This window comes from Molossus molossus, unplaced genomic scaffold (assembly GCF_014108415.1).
Source record: "Molossus molossus isolate mMolMol1 unplaced genomic scaffold, mMolMol1.p scaffold_m16_p_6, whole genome shotgun sequence".
NCBI classification, from domain to species: Eukaryota; Metazoa; Chordata; class Mammalia; order Chiroptera; family Molossidae; genus Molossus; species Molossus molossus.
In genome coordinates, this window is record NW_023425399.1 from 38,174,748 (window position 1) to 38,192,320 (window position 17,573).

The following is a 17,573-nucleotide window of genomic DNA, read 5'->3' on the forward strand; positions in this document are numbered from 1 at the left end:
GTTGAAGGCAGAGCCAACACAGAGACATCGAGAATGACTAAGTGTTTTGGTCTGAGTATCCAGAAAGATGGATTTGCTATTAGCTAATACAGAAATGCCCATAGGAAGAACAGATTTTCAAATTTGGATCAGGAATTCAAGTATGGATGTGCCAAGTTTGAGCAGGTTTTTAAACATCAAACTGTAGAATAGTAAGTCTGGAGATGGATCTGGGTAGGAGATAGAATTTGAGAGTTGTTGGCAAGCAGGGGATATTTAAAGTCTTGAAGACAGATAACACCAAGAGAGCCAAAGGAGTGAGTATAGACAGAAAGGAGGATGGGGATCTGAGCCCTGGGACATCCCAGCATTAACGGAGAAGTACTGGACCTAGATAAAGAGACTGGGGAGAAATAACCAAAGATACAGGAGGAGAACTGAGAGGGTGGTGTCTTGGTGAAGAAAGTATTTTGAGGAAGGGGTGATCATGGTGTCGAATTCTATTAAAGCTGGGCATGAGAATGACCACTGGATTTGGCACATTGGAGGCCACTGGTGGACTGCGAGCAGCAATTTGAGTGATGTGATGGGAATATAATCCTGATTGGATAGAAAAGGATTTTTTCCTCCCTCCTTCCCTCCCTCCCTCCCTCCTTCCTTCCTTCTTCCTTCCTTCCTCCCTTCCTTCCTCTGTCCTCCCTCCCTCCCTCTCTCCCTGTCCTCCCCTCCTTTCTCCTCCTTTCTCCTTCCTTCTTTCCTTTATATTTTTAAAATTGTTTTGCCATCGATCTGGGCTTAAAATCCAAGCTCATGTATTTATTGACAGTACAATTTTAATGAAACCCTTTGGGAATTTTGGTTTTGAACTCTGAAGATTTTCAGTAATGTGATCTGGCACTAACATTTTCAAACTGGAATGAATTTTAATTATCCTCAGATTTCTTTTGTGAACAAAACAGCCAAGGTTACAGTTAAAGATTTGAGAAAATTATTAACTTATTTTAGTCCATTACATTATACTTTTATATACTACATATAGAGAAAAAGTGTTAGTAACTTGTTTTGTTATATCTTGGCAATTTAATATAAGTCACTTGTTCTCAAAGTATACTCAGGGTTTTACTTGTCTGTTGTATATGCAGAGCTTCCTTAATGTGATAGTAAAGTTTTTAAAGAAAACAACTAGACCTTCTATTTCTTTATACTTGTAGTCCCTGGTCATGCTCTGCACACAGTAGGTATGCAATACACATTGTTGGTTTAATTTTCTATGTTCACTCTGTCTGATCCTGATCGCTTACATGCAAGTCTCAGTTATCGATGAATGGTAAGGAAAACAATCAGAAAGCAGTGTTCATGCTGCTGGAAGACTGTATAATCTTGTTGGGGGAGAATACAGATGCACGTGACAAGTTCAATAACAAGGAAAAAACAGCATAAGGGGACAACAAAAGATGGGCTTGTGATTAGTGACCAAATGAAATCTGTAGAAAATACATGTTTAAAGGGTTGAGATTCACAGAGTTTTATGCTAGTAGGAGAAACATATAGTAAGGAAGTTATTCTTAAAATAGTATCCTTTCTTCTTACTTTCTCCACCAATAATAAAACAAATGCATGCTTATTGAGCAATCAGTTAATATATTATTGGTACTTTTCTTTGCTTCTACAAGTATTTTAAATATTATATCCAACAGATGCAGAGTATGCTATTGCATAAATACACCATAATCTATTTATTCCCCTGGAGTAAATGTTAAAATTGTTATTGTGTTGCCATTATATGCCAGACTAAGATGAAGAGCTTCCTAGCTACTTTTTATGTGTATATTTGATAGTTCTTTGCTTTAAAAAAAAATTTGGACTACCTTCAATTATTTATTTATATTGAATTTCTAGATGTGATGTTATATAGTCAAAGAAACTGATACATAAAGCTTTTTTTAATTGTGGTAAAAACATATTATAAAATTTACTATCTCCATTTGTATGTGGATATTTCAATAGTGTTAACTATATTCTCATTGTTGTGCAACAGATCTCTAAAACTTTCTCATCTTGCAAAACTGAAAGTCTACACCCAGTAAGCAACTCCCCTTTTTTTTTTTTTCCTTTTCTGAGCCCTAGCAACCACAATTCTAACTTCTGTTTTTCTGAGTTGACTACTTCAGATACCTCAAAAATGTGGAATCATACAGTATTTGTCTTTTGGTCACTGGCTTATTTCACTTAGAATTGTGTCCTCAGTCAAGTTTTATACATATTGTACTATGTGACAGGATTCCCTTCTTTTTAAGGCTTAATGATATTCATACCACATTATCTTTATCCATTCATCTATCCGTGAACATCTGTGTTGCTTCCACCTCTTGGCTGTTGTGACTAACGCTACATTGAACATGGCTGTGCAAATCTCTCTTCAAGATCCTGCTTTCATTTCTTTTGGGTATATACCCAGAAAGAGTAGAATTTCTGGGTCACATACTAATTCTATTTTAAATTTTTTGAGGAACTTCCATACTCTTTTGCATATAGATTATGCCTTTTTACATTCCAATATACAATGTATAAAGTTTTCAATATCTCCACATCCTTGCCAAAACTTGTTATTTTTGTTTGTTTTTATAGTAGCCATTCTAATGGGTGTGATATTCATAGAGTTTTTTAAAGCTCTTGTTTTATTTTCAGAATATTTACATATGAAGTTAGCACATCTTATTGACCTTTAATATATATTATGTTTTGTCTTTGATTATTTGACAAGGTAAAGTTTATGGTTATAGATTATAAGTAAAATAAGTTATATGTCTTTATTATTATTATTATTATTTAATCCTCACCTGAGATTTTTTGTATTGATAATTAGAGTGAAAGGGAGGAGAGAGGGAGGGAGATCGATGTGATCAATGTGATTGGTTGGTTGCCTTCTGCAAGACCCCTACCAGGGCTAGGGGCTGAACCTGCAACCCAGGTATCTGACCTTGACTGGGAATCAAACCCATGACTCTTTGGTCTGAGGGCTGATGCTCTGACCACTGAGCCAAACCAGCAAGGGCTTTCTTTTATTTTAAGTAAGATTTAATGTTTTTTGTACATGATTACTGGTAAGTTATATTGTTGTACGTTGTGAATTATAAATTTATAATTTTTTCTATTTATAAATTTTCTAATTATAAATTTACATTTTTCTATTGGGTTTCCTGCACTCTATTTATAAGATTGATAGGAGCAATTGACATATAAATTATGTTATACCTTTATCTCATTGTCTTACCCTGCTTGGACTGCTATAACAAATACCGTAGATTGAATTACATAAACACTAGATATTTATTTCTCACAATTCTAGAGGCTGGGAAGCCAAGATCAAGATGTTAGCAGATTTGGTTTCTCATCGGGGCTTTCATCCTGGGTTGCAGATCACACCTTCTTACTGTGTTCTCACATGCCAGCTGGAAGGAAAAGAGAGCTCTGGTTTCTTACCCATCTTATGAGGGCACTAATCCAGTCACAGAGCCATACCCTCATAGCTTCATCTACATTTAATTAGCTCCCAGAGGCCCCACCTCCAAGTACTATCACATTGAGGGTTAGGGCTTCAACATATGGGAGGACGCAAACATTGTCTATAACACTCATATTTCTTACAAATAATCTTAGCTTATCATATGCATTTTAATATTGTTTATTGTGTTTTTTTCTTCTATATTTCTGATGGAGTCAAATCTAAGACAATTTCATTGATTTTTACATCCATTTTTATCTGAAGAAAATTATCCTTATGCAATATTTTAAAATTTATTTCTTTTTCAATTCTAGTGCATCAAGAATGTATTTGTGATATTGGATTTAATGTTATTTCTACAAATAGACTTTTTTTATTTTTTTTTATTTTTTATCCTCACCCGAGGATATTTTTTGCATTTATCTTCAGATAGAGTGGGAGGGAGAGAGGGAGGAAGAGAGAGAGAAACATCAATGTGAGAGAGTCCATCAACTGTTGCCACCCACACGACCCCAACTGGGGCCAGGGACAAACTGCAACCGAGGTACGTGCCCTTAGTGGGAACCAAACCTGAGACTCTCTGGTCTGCAGGCCGATGCTCTAACTGCTGAGCAAAACCGGCAAGGGCTACAAATAGAATTTTAAATTAAAAATATATATAATATATCAAATAGCAAATTTTATAGCAAAGAAGGTGAACTTCCTAACAAGTTTTAATTTTATTAACATTTTGCCTTATTAACTTCAGATTTTATGTATATATAATATTACTGATTTAAATTTGTCTCTGCACCCATGAAGAAATCTATTCCCACTTGGCCAGTGTGGCTCAGTGGATTGAGTGTGGTCCCATGGACTGAAAGGTCCTGGTTAGATTCTCGGTCAGGGCACATGTCCAGGTTGCAGGTTTCATCCCCAGTAGGGGCGGTGCAGGAGGCAGCCGATTGATGTTTCTCTCACATTGATGTTTGTATCTCTCTCTCCCTTCATCTGTCTCTAAAAAAACTTAAAAAAAAAAAAAGAAACCCATTCCCCTTTCTCCAGATAGGTGTCATCAAAAATTGAAATGCAATTTATTTTCTGTTTGGCCAATATTTTATTTTATTTATTTTTATCTTTATTGTTGTAAGTATTACAGATTTACTTATTTTTACCCCCATTGACATCCTCCTCCCCACTCTTGTTCCCTCCTACTTTCACCACACTGTTGTCTATGACCACTGGTTATATGTATATGCATGTAACTTCTTTTGTCTATCTCTTCCCATCCTCCCTGAACCCCCCTTCTCTCTGTGGTTTGTTGGTCTGTTCCCTACTTCCAAGGCTCTGGATCTATTTTGTTCATCAGCTTATTTTGTTCATTATATTCCACAAATAAGTGAGTTCATGTGATACTTGTCTTTCTCTGACTGGTTATTTCGCTTAGCATCACACTCTCCAGGTCCCTCCAGGTTTCTCCATGTCGTCTCAAAAGGTAAGAGATCTTTCTTTCTTACAGCTGCATAGTACTCCATTGTGTATATGTACCACAGCTTTTTTATCCATTCATCTACTGATGGGCACTTGGGCTGTTTCCACAGTTTAGCTATTGTAAGTAGCATTGCTATGAACACAGGGTTGTATATATTCTTTCTGATTGGCATTTCAGGCTTCTTAGTATATATTTCTAGATGTGGGATCACTGGATCAAATGGTATTTCCATTTTTAATTTTTTGAGGAAACACCCAATTGTTTTCCACAGTGGTTGCACCAGTCTGCATTCCCACCAGCAGTGTACTAGAGTCCCCTTTTCTCCACAACCTCACCAGCATTTGTTGTTTGATGATTTGTTGATGGCAGCCATTCTGGCAGGTATGAGCTGTACCTCATAGTCATTCTAATTTGCATCTCTCTGATGATTAATGATGATGAGCATTTTTCATGTGTCTCTTGGCCATTTGTATGTCCTCTTTGGAGAAGTGTCTATTTAGTTCCTCTGCCCGTTTTTTAATTGGGTTGTTTGTCTTCCTTTTCTGAGTTGTATTAGCACTCTATATATTTTGGAAATTAACCCCTTAGCAGATGTGTCATTGGCAAATATTTTGTTCCATACAGTGGTTTCCCTTTTCATTTTTATTCTGGTTTCTTTTGCTGTGCAGAAGCTTTTTGGTTTGATGTAGTCCTATGTATTTTTTCTTTGTTTCTCTTGCCCTAGATGATATATTGGTGAAAATTCTGCTTTATGGCATGCAATTTCTTATCCATATTTTGATAATTTTATTACATATAAATGTAATACTAGATCATATTATATTTTTGGAATGTTTAAGTTCACATAATAATATTCTGTGATAGCTCTCTTAACCTGTTAATCTCCTACAACTTGTTTTGGTGATCAATATTCATGCTGACAAATATAAATCTACATCATGCTTTTTAATTGATGAATAGTATTATAATGAATGTATATAGAATATTATGTTTATACAGTCTCTGTTTGATTGTCATTGTAAGTTGTTCAAAGTTTTATCTTTCATATATGTCTCCTTTTGTACATGTGTGAAAGTTTCTCTAGGCTTTGACACCTAAATGTGGAATTCCTGAATTTATTAAAACGCATTTTTATTTTACCATAAAACCATTAAATGGCTCTTCAAAATGTATTAAGATAATTAACTAGTTTCTCTAGGACTCACTTCGTCCAGATCAGGGGTGGGAAGGTGTGGCCCGTGAAATCGTTCTGTCTAGCTCTGCCAAGGCAATCTCAGGAGGAACGCAGATTCAATAAATCTAGGAGCTGTTTTCATAGCAACATATATTTATATAAGTTAATTATTAATAATGTAAGTTTTGAGGGACAAGCAAGGAACTTCTGTTATGGGATAGACAGGGCACATATGAGTACATGACGAGACAGATAGGTATGCTTCTCGTTGGCTGCCCAGAGCCTGTCTGTCTGTGTTGAGGTGACTCAGAGGACAGTCAGTGCCAGGCAGGGTGGAAGTGTACATGTTTCTAAAGGTGTTAACACACTGCGGCAAAAGTACGGTGATCCAGTGATGATGAGAGTAGATGTGATGAGATGGTTCCTCGCAATGTCTATGACCTTGCCTTCAATGATTGACGACAATGTTGTCAACTTCTATGTTGACACAGATTATAACTCCAATCCAACCTTTATACACACGTCCATGATCAACAATCGTCGCTAAAATTGAACCTCATATGAAGATTAAGGAAATTACAGTACACAGAAAAGACTGCAAGAGTTGATGATATGAACGTTGGATGTGTTCCAAATTCAAGATGCAGGATTAGAACAGCGATCAAAGCAAAATAATGCTTCACTGGCAACACACACACTGAATAGTTATTAAAACTTAAGTGGTGTGACTTTCTACAAATGGTGACTACAAAGAAAAGAAAAGTTGATGCAGAATGTCCATCTTTCCAAGAGAAATAGACAAATGATTATTTCTTTCTTGAAGTTAAGGGCAAACCTGTGTGCCTAGTTTGTAGTGATGTGTTAGCAGTAATGAAAAATGCCAATCTGGAGCGTCATTACAGCTCAAAACATGCTAAACTTAATGAATTGGGAGGCCAGATGCACTTGGATAAAATCAATGCTCTTTAACAGAGTTTGGAAGCACAACAAGCCGCTTTCACTAGGTCTTGTTGTGACAGATACAACATTATTCAGACAAGTTATTAGTGAGGGAGCCAATCACAAAGAAGCTGAGGCCTCATGCAGAGCAAGAGTCTGTGGAAGAGTGCATGGTGGCTGCTGCGGAGTTGTTAGCACCAGACAAAGTAAAATTGTTTCAGAGTGTTAGGTTGTCTCCGAGAACCATCTCAGATCTGATTACTGACTTAGCACAAGATATTGAAAAAACACTGAAGGATTCTGCAGGAGATTTCCAATTTTCCTCTCTGGCTTGTGACAAAACAATGGACATAACAAACACTGTCCAACTGGCCATTTTCCTTCCTGGGATGCCTGCAGAGTTTGACATGAGAGAGGAGCTGCTGTCACTACAAGAGGTGTTTGAGAGACTTGTTTATGAATGAAAAAAGTTAAGCTAACATTTGAAAAGTTAAGGAGCCTTACTACAGATGGAGCTCCAGCCATGGTTGGCTTGCAAAAACGGTTAATTGCATTTGTCAGGAAAGAACCAAATCATCTCAGTCTTGATCCAAGTGATTTAACTGGTGTACAAGCCACTGCATCAGACACTAATAAAGTCTCTGTGCATAGTTGTTGAGCCTCAACAATGTGATGTCAACAGTTATGTCATGCATACATTTTGTCAAAAGCAGAGGACTCAACAGCAGCCAGTTTAAGGAGTTACTGAATGATCTTGACTCTGAGTACGATGATCTTTTTTATCACTGTGAAGTGCAGTGGCTGAGTCATGGGAACATGCTCATGAGGTTTTATGAACTTCGGATGAAGTTAAGCAGTTCATGGAGGTGAAGGGAAAACCTGTCAGGGAACTCAGTGATAGCAAGTGGTTGTGTGATTTAGCCTTCGTGGTGGATATTACCAAGTACCTCTCAGAGCTGAACATCATGCTGCTGGGCCCAAACCAGCTTCTCAGCTTCCTGCTTTCAAACGTGAAATCATTTGAAGCTAAATTAAGGCTGTGAAAAATATAACTCAAAAGGAATTACATGGTGCATTTCCCCACTCTGGAAGGACAAAAGCCTTCTATAACACTTGAATGTGCTGGTGAATATGCAAAACTAATTGAGGCATTTAATGAAAGATTCAAGGATGTAAAAAGTAGACAAATGGAATTGAACATCTTTATTACACTGTTCAATGTGGAACCACCTGATGTGCCTGATAACCTACGACATGAAATCATTCAGCTGCTAAGCAACGATGAGCTGAAAGCTAGGTACAACAATCTCCTACTGCTTGAGTCCTATAAACGTTACATAAGGAATGATAAATTTCCCACTTTGAAGAGAAATGAATTGAAATATGCATCTGTGTTTGGAACAACTTACTGCTGTGCAGTTCTTTTTTTTTTTAAAATATGTTTTTATTGATTTTTTAGAGAGAAAGAAAGGGAGAGAAAGTGAGAGAGAGAGATAGAAATATTGATGTAAGACAGAAACATTGGCTGCCTTCTGCATGTCCCACTGGGGACAGAGCCCGAAACACGGGCATGTGCCCTGACTGGGAATCCAACCAGGCTCTCTCAGTCCATGGGACAACGCTCAATCCACTAAGCCACACTGCCTGGGTTGTGAAGTTGTTTTCAAAACTTACCATTAGAAAGAGTCGACTGGGCTCCAGACTGACCAATGCAAACCTGGAAAAGCAGTTGTGAGTAGCAACATCATCAATACCAGCTACCATCACACACCTCACCCAAGAGAAGCAGTTCCAGCCATCACATTAGGGGTGAGTTAATTAAATGTTTGACCAAATATAGAGGTTAATTTTTAAGTTGATATATTTTATGGCCCAAAAATGATGTTATAAATACCCAAATGGCCCTTGGAAGAAAAAAGATTCCCCATCCCTGGTCTAGATAATATGGGAATCAATCACCACTTTACCAGGTTGTCATGAGAATTAAATGTGTTAATATTTGTAGTGTCTATAAAAGTACCTGGTAAAGAATAAGTACCAAATAGTTAATGCTTGTATTGTCTAGGTCCTTTTCTGCTCTAACATTTGTCCCTGATTATTTTGAGCAAGAAACTGAGAGTCTCACAGGGGTATTTAAGGATGTAATGAGCATTTTTGTTTTGTTAGTGTGTGAACAACAACACTCTTTCCATTTGAGAAGTATTCCCCATGGAATGTGGCATGGTTGGGACATGCCCCCCTGTTTACATTAGGTGACACACATCTGAACGTGGGTTATGGCAAAGAGAATAAATAGATGTGAAACATTTTATGTATTTATTTATTTTATCCTCACCCGAGGAGATTTTTCCATTTTTTGTTCAGATAGAGTGGGAGGGAGAGAGAGGAAGAGAGAGAAACATCGACGTGAAAGGGACACATCGAGTGGCTGCCACCCGCACAACCCAACTAGGGCCGGGGACAAACTGCAACCGAGGTACATGCCCTTAGCGGAACCGAACCCCGCACTCTCTGGTCCGCAGGCCGATGCTTTAACCGCTGAGCCAAACTGGCCAGGGCGATGTGAAACATTTTAAAATAGACTGCTAACTACCTGGTCACTGATTGGTTGCAATTGAATAAGAGAGGCTAGAGGATGGCAGGATTTTAGAGAAAATTAACGAGTTTAAGAAACTTGAAGCATAAAGATTCTGTCAATAGAAAATAGGATGGAGGAGTTGAAAGTGTTTGGGAAGAAAGAAGAGTCAGGCTGTAGACATGGCGATTTGAAAGGGACATTTAGTTGGTATCGAAGAAGAGCCAGCTGTAGTTCAGGGAAATGGAACGAGTTGGAACTGGATTAGAAACTTTTCTGTGTGAGAACCTTTTAAGGCTAGAAGTTGAGAAAAGAGAAAAATCTAAAAGATTCTGTGTTGGGAAGTGTTGGTAGTAGAGGATTGGAGGAGGTAGGAAGAAATGGCAAGAGAAAAGGAGTTTATGTTGTTTTTTAGGATTTCCTTTCATCTACATCCCAAAACTTGGGTTTGCTGAGTGGTAGGACATACATTATTGCTTTGCTGTGTAGTTCCAGACTGAGGGCTAAGGATTCTGGTTGTGTGTGAGCATGTCTGGAAGAGAGGGTGCGGAGTGCTGGTGTAGGGATGGGGAGCAGACAGAGGCTTTCTTTCCACCCCACAACATGCCCATGCATTAAAACCTAACATCCATAGAGCAGTGGTGGAGGAAATACAGGAACAGACTGCAAGGGGACCATGGAGCTGAACAAAAATATATGATTACGAACACAATTAATGCATACTGGTTTCTAGATAGTGTTTACCTCTGGAGAAGGAGACATGGAGAAGGGGATTGGGAGGTAATAGCTTTACCAGAATCTTAAATGTTTAATTGATTAATTAATTAATTAATTATTGAAAAAGAGAAACTGAATAATATAGACAAATGTTACTGTCTGTCAAATATGGGTAGTGATCACTTCATTACTTTAGGATAAATTTCTTTCTGTTTGAAATATGGTATTTATTTTAAAAAAAGGGTCAGAAAAATTAAGGTAAAAACACTGGAATATAAAGGAGAGAGTTTTTAAATATTTTGAAATGTTAGTTCAATTCTAAGTAAATGTAAGCTTGGATATCACTGCTTACCTTATATCTTTCCCTTTAACACACAAATCGAAAATGAGTAAAGTCAAACCAATGACATTTGAAAAGAAGAGGCACATGTTTCCTCTTAATCTTTTAAGAAAGAGATTTGTTTTAATTAAGTTACTCATATCATTACCTTCTTTTTTAAATGAGTGTAGAATTCGATCTTCCAAAAATTTTAAATCTGCTGTGTTCAGCAACATAGTTACAGTTCTGAAAGATTAGTGTTCTCCGCATTTGTGTGTTTGTGTGCCCCAGTTCATGAACTCAGACCTTTTCTCTTCAGTATATTGCTTTTGAGGAAGTTTATTCTGATACTCTCATCGCCGGTGGGACTGGACCCTCAGAAAATTTTCCATCAATGGATTTGGCTGCTGAGTTTACACACACACACACACACACACACACACACACGCACGCAGCAGCAGCATTGGACATTGCTCTGCTTGCGTCAAGTGTTTCTACTAGTTGTATGGCATTTGGTGCTTCCTGTACATTGATGCAAAACTTCATTAAAGAAAATGACAGATGGCATATGGCTGCAGGCAAAATCCAGTCCATAGGAATCCTACTGTGTTCCAGTCTAGGATAAACAATGCTTTTAATCACCTTGAAAAAAATCGGTCGCATTGATTTGCCTACAATTACCAGATAATTATAATTGTGTAGCTAGTTCCTTTTGAGATAAAAACAAATAATAAAAAATAAACAATGACAGCAGATAGGCATTTGGTTTGGGTTTATATTGTAAGATTGTATGACCCTCCGCTGTCACGATGAGGTCTCCACCCGCGCGATGTTACAATAGACTCACCACGGAGCCCCGCTTCACATGTGCTCTTCTTGAATTGTGTGGTATATTACCTTGAGAATGGGAAGGCCTGGGGGTGCAAAAACTGATTATGAGATTTTTCTTTGCTTGACAATATGAGCAAGTCTGTGTGAGGTAGATGCATTTCTCAGGACTAACTGCAAACAGGTTTCAATCGCAGTCAGGTTGTGTTGCATTCCTTTGGAAGGTGTCTAAGAAAATTGAATTTTAAGGAGATAATTAAAAAATTAATCAGCCCTGGCCAATTCGGCCCAGCGGTTAGAGCATCGGCCTGCAGTCCTGAGAGACCCGGGTTCAGTTCCCGCTAAGGGCATGTACCTCGGTTGCAGTTTGTCCACAGCCCTGGTTGGTCGTGCGGGTGGCAACCACTCGATGCGCCCCTTTCACATCGATGTTTCTCTCTCTCTCTCTCTCTCCCTCCCGCTCTATCTGAATAAAAAATGGAAAAGTGTCCTCAGGTGAGGATGGAAAAAAAAAAGATTTCTGCTTATAGAAAGTAGAGTTAGATGTACTTTCAGCACACGGAGTTTACAAAGTTAATTTTAGTTAGTGATTCATATCAGGCTTCTTTTCCAGCAACAGAAATTGCCTCTGGCTAATTAAATGGAGGGATGTGTAAGGATAGTCACTGACTGGGCAGCGATGCCCGAGAACCAAGCTGGAATCTGGGTTCCCTAACAGGGTAGTAAGACACTTGGCCTGCGCGGCCCCATAGTCACAGCCTGCTGGCTCCGTCTCCACTAGGCACTGGCTTTTGACTGTGATGGATTCCACTCTGCCACAGATAATTTCTCAGTTGTCCTCAAATCTTTCATCTGTTCTCCAGCGCTCCATGTTCTAAGCAGAGACCTTGTGTGGGCTGGGTTTAGGCAGCGTGCCAGTTCGCTGGTTGCCTGGTCCACCGGCTTCTTAGGAGAAGAGAAGCCCCTTTCCCACCAGAGCCCACACAGTGGAGACTCTCTCCCAATTAGGAAGGGAGTTATTTTGCTGGATATCCAAAGAGCAAAGAACATACAGGAACCAGCAGAGGTACTTGGCAATGCAGATTCTTTGTTAAATCATGACTTTTTTTCTAGTTTACTTTTCTCTTTGTTTTCAATAACCATAAACATATGAAGTAAATAATGTGATGGTTAATATCCCTAACCTCAACACTTGGTATAGATGTGAATTCTATCCCAGGATTTTTTTCTATTATAACAAAGGCACAATTATTATTTTCCTGACCTGCTTGCCAGCTTCTTTCTTGTGTGCACATTTCTGATATTTTCAAGTACAGAAGGCAGACATTTGCCTTATTTCTCAACCCATATTTTTAAATCACTATGATTTCCCTCTGTTTATTTTGCTGTTTCACAACTGATACATATTTGCTGAGGATTTCTGTAGAAGGTTGCCAGAGCTGCCATAACAAACTACCACAAACTAAGTATCCAAACAACAAAAAGTTATTTCACACTTCTAGAGGCAAGAAGTATGATTAAGACTTAGGCAGGGCTGGTTCCTTCTGAGGGCTATCGAGAACAATCTGTTCCATGCCTCTCCTAGTTTCTCTTGGGTTGCTGGCAGTAATTGGCATTCCTTGTCTTGCAGAAACATGACTCCAATCATTGCCTTCATCATCACATGACGTTCTTCCTGTGTGCACATCTGTGTTTGGCTCTCCCTTTTATAAGGACACTAGTCAGATTGGATTAGAGCCCACCCTAATGACTTCTCTTAAATTGATTACCTCTGCAAAGACTATCTCCAAACTAAGTCACATTCTGAGGGTTAGGATTCCAACATCTTTTTAAGGGGAGGTACAATTCAGTCTTTAACAACTTCTTAAATTGCTGCCTGTTCAATGTGAGTTATTTGAAATATTGAGTCCTCCATGGAGTTTAAAAAATAATTAAAACCAAGGAATATATAACTGGACAGGCTTGGTTGCCCACTGAGGATTATACACACATCTAAATTTCAGGGCTGAAATTGAAAAAATGTTTTTTCTGAGGAAACTCAAAGAATTACTGGATGCCCTTTTCCAGGTTGATGAAATTTCTTTCTATTCCTAGCTTATTGAATATTTTTATCATTAAAGAGTGCTGGATTTTGTCAAATACTTTTCTGCATCTATTGAGAGCATCATGTGGTTTTTATCTTTTATTTATATGGTATATTAACATTAATTGATTTTCATATGTTAAGCTGACCTTGAATTCTTGGGATAAATCTCACTTAATCATGATTATAATTCTTATGATAAACTGCTGAATTGGATTTGATAGTAAATTGCTGAGGATTTTTGTATATATATTCATCTGGGATATTAGTATGTAGGATTTTTTTTTTTTTTTAATTTGGTCACCTTTTGCTTTGTAGAATGAGCACAGAAGTGTATTTTAGAATAGTAGGTGGTAGTTCTTTAATTCCTTTTCAAATATATGGTAGAATTCAACAGTGAAGCTATCTAGTCCTGGGCTTTTTTTGTGTGTGGGGAGTGTTTTGATTACTAATTCAATTTCTTTACTTGGTACAGATCTATTCAGATTATCACTTTCTTCATGAGTCAGTTCTGTAGTGTATATCTCTAAGAATTATTTTTAAAATTTCATCTAGATTATCTAACTTTTGGTATACTATTGCTCATAATATTCCATTAGTATTCCTTTTATTTTTGCAAAGTCAGTAGGAATCTCCCCTTTCATTGCTAATTTTAGTAATTTGAGTCTTTTTTTTTTGGTCGGTTGAGCTAAAAGTTTATCAGGTTATTAAAAATCTTTTCAGACAGAATTACGTTTGGAGCTCTCTTTGGGTTCACTTAGACACAATGAGCAAAGCTCACCCTCCCGAGTTAAAAAGATTTATGGACAAGAAGTTATCATTGAAATTAAATAGTGGCAGACATGTCCAAGGAATATTGAGGGGATTTGCTCCTTTATGAATCTTGTGATAGATGAATGTGTGGAGATGGCAAATAGTGGGCAACAGAACAACATTAGAATGATGGTAATACGAGGAAATAGCATCATCATATTAGGAGTCTTGGAACGAGTATAAAGAATGCTGTGTTCACCAGAGAAATCAACTGCTTCCACACCCTCTCCACAGCACCTGTTTTATGACAATATAAAAATCGAGTCGTGTCCATTTTCACATTGAATTTTTGTTAAATAAACTTTTGTATTGGTCAAAAAAAAATTGTTTCAGATAATGTACTTTTGGATTAATTGATTTTTCCCTTTTAAAATTAATTTTCTACTTCATTTAGTTCTGCCTAAAGCTTTATTATTTTCTGTATTTTGCTTTGTTTTGGGTTTAGTTTTCTCTTTTTTCTTCAGTTTCTTTTAGGTCTTCTTTATAGATATACTCTAAAGTACTAGAAAATTAAGACTAATCATAGTTTCTTTCAGTATTGTATTATCAATGAAATATTAGTAAAATAACTGTCATAAAAATGTAATGGAGGCTGTTTATTTAAATGAATAATTTAGATCTCCTGCAAGAAAATATTTTACTGCATATATGGACATAGCAAAAATAAATCTTTGAAAACAGGAACACTAAGATCTTAAATGCATTTATTATATTATCTCAAATTTCTTTTCAAGAACTCTGATGGAAGATAGTATTATTTGGTGTAAAAATGTCTTAAATTTTGCTTATATTAGATGACTACAATACTATTGCACTTTAAAAAATACTTAAGATACTATTCAGCATTATATAAAGTTTTAAGCTTTAAACTTTGCAATTAAAAGCTGTACAAGGAGCTCCTGAGTCCTTTAATGTAAAGTAGTTGTTTTCATTTTCCAATAAACTGGTAAAAGAAAAATTCATGACATTCTTGTTCTTTTCCTTAAATATTTCACAAAAACAGAATTATAACATACTTTTACTTATATGTGGAATCTAATGAACACAACAAACTAGCAAACAAAATAGAAATAGACTCATAGATACTGAAACAGATTGACATCTGTCAGAGGGGAGGGAGACTAGGGAGCTGGGTAAAAACGGTGAAGGGATTGAGCAAAAAACAAACCCAATAGACACAGACAATGATAAGGTAATTACAAAAAAGAAAGGGGTGGTGGGGGGGGGAGAAGGTAAAGGGGGATAAATGGTGATGGAAAGAGACTTAACTTTTAATCTTTTTTTTTAATCCTCACCCGAGGATATTTTTTATTTATCTTCAGACAGAGTGGGACAGAGAGAGGGAGAGAAAGTAAGAGAGAAACATTGATGTGAGAGGGACACATTCACTGGTTGCCTCCTGCACAGCCCCAACCAGGGCCGGGGATGAACTGCAACCTAGGTATGTGCCCTTGGCTGGAATTGAACCCGTGACTCATTCATTGGTCTGCAAGCCAACGCTCTACTGCTGAGCCAAACTGGCCAGGGAAGAAAAAAATTTAACTTTGAATAGTGAACAGACAATGTAATATACAGATGATGTATTATAGAATTGTACACTTGAAACATACATAATTTTATTAACCAATGTCACCCAATTAATTCAATACATTTTGTAAATTATTTTTTTAAATTTTGATTTTTAAAAAATCAAATGTATTTAAGCTTTAACAAAATTATACAGGTTTCAGGGGCACATTTCTACAACACATCACCTGTACACAGTATTGTGTGTTTGCCATCCCAAGTCAAGTCTTCATCATCATGTATCCTCTCCCCTACATCCTCCTTCAGTTCACATCCCTCCACCCCACTGCCCCTGTCAATCACCATTTTTTTAATGAGCTAAAAACAAACAAAAAACATAAAGCAAAGAAACAACTACCAAATACTCTTTTTAAAGTAGACAGTATTCTAAGTAATTGAAGTTAATACAAGAACAGCAAACATTTGTTATCAAATCTTTGAACAAGCCTTAAAATATATTCTGCAAGGTTATGACCTATTATTTGTAATTTCATAAAAATTTCTTTTTCAAAGACTGTATATTCCAAGTATGGGAAATTATTTAAAAGTGTGACTTTGTGTCCCAAGAACGTATAGATTAGACTATGTGTTATATTGAAAATAGTCATTATATTTTTAAAACAATTATTAAAACCACCCAAAGGAGATAAATATTGTTATGTTAGAAAACAAAATTAATACATCAAAACCAAAACCAGACTTCCGGTCATGATGGCAGCGTAGGTAAACGTGGTATTGCCTCCTCTCACAACCACATCAAAATTACAACTAAACTGCAACACAACCATTATTCAAAACTGCCTGAAATTGAGCTGAATGGAAGTCCTACAACTACAAAATTAAAGCAGCAGCCACATTGAGACTGGTAGGAGGGGCGGTGGCGTGGTCCGGTTGGTCCCACCCATGTGTGGTGGATAAAATTCAGGAGGATACCTCGGCTATGAAGGTCCTCCCTGAGGAGTGAGGGGTCCACGGCCCACACCAGGCACCCAGCTTAAGGTTCCAGGGTCAGGAAAAGAAGTCCCCATAACTTCTGGCTGTAAAAACCCATGGGAACTGAGGCTCAGGGAAGCTGAGGCTGCTGGAGCCCCAGGCAGTTCCTCTTAAAGGGCCCGCACCTGGACATACTTGGACTTGCTTCCTCTAAGCTTGGAGGGGAGGCAGCTTGAGGGGTACAAGAGACATAGAGAGAAGAACTGAGCTGTTTGGCCTTGGGACGGGAGCTGGAGAGGTGGCTTTCTCCTGGACAGAAGTGCTGGCAGAAGCTGATGTTTCTTTGATGAGTCCTGCCCTGGGGCAGCATACCACCATATATGGGACTCCAGCAACCAGGCTTACACTGTCTGCCCCACCCTGGTGATTCCCTGAGGCTCTGCCCCACCCAAGCTGTTTCCAAAGGCTTTACCATAGGATTGACCTCTCCAGATCCTGCTTCAGAGTTTCCTAAAATCTGTTAATCAAGCAGCATACGGTCTCAGCGAGCTCCATACATCTCCTTAAGTGGCCCCGGGCCTGGCACTAGAAGCAGCAAGCCTTGGGTCACAACTTGGCTTTTCCTAGACACCTCTAAGCCCAGCACAAGAAGCAGCCATTGGCAGATCACT

The 17,573-nt window shown here is 37.8% G+C and overlaps 1 protein-coding gene and 1 pseudogene across 1 annotated transcript in view; both read left to right on the forward strand.

The window, feature by feature from the left end:
- The window catches only part of MACROD2 (mono-ADP ribosylhydrolase 2), a 2,341,201-nt gene that overhangs the window by 999,563 nt on the left and 1,324,065 nt on the right, over positions 1–17,573 (forward strand). The window lies entirely within an intron of this gene.
- On the forward strand, positions 14,357–14,586 carry LOC118618905 (annotated as a pseudogene).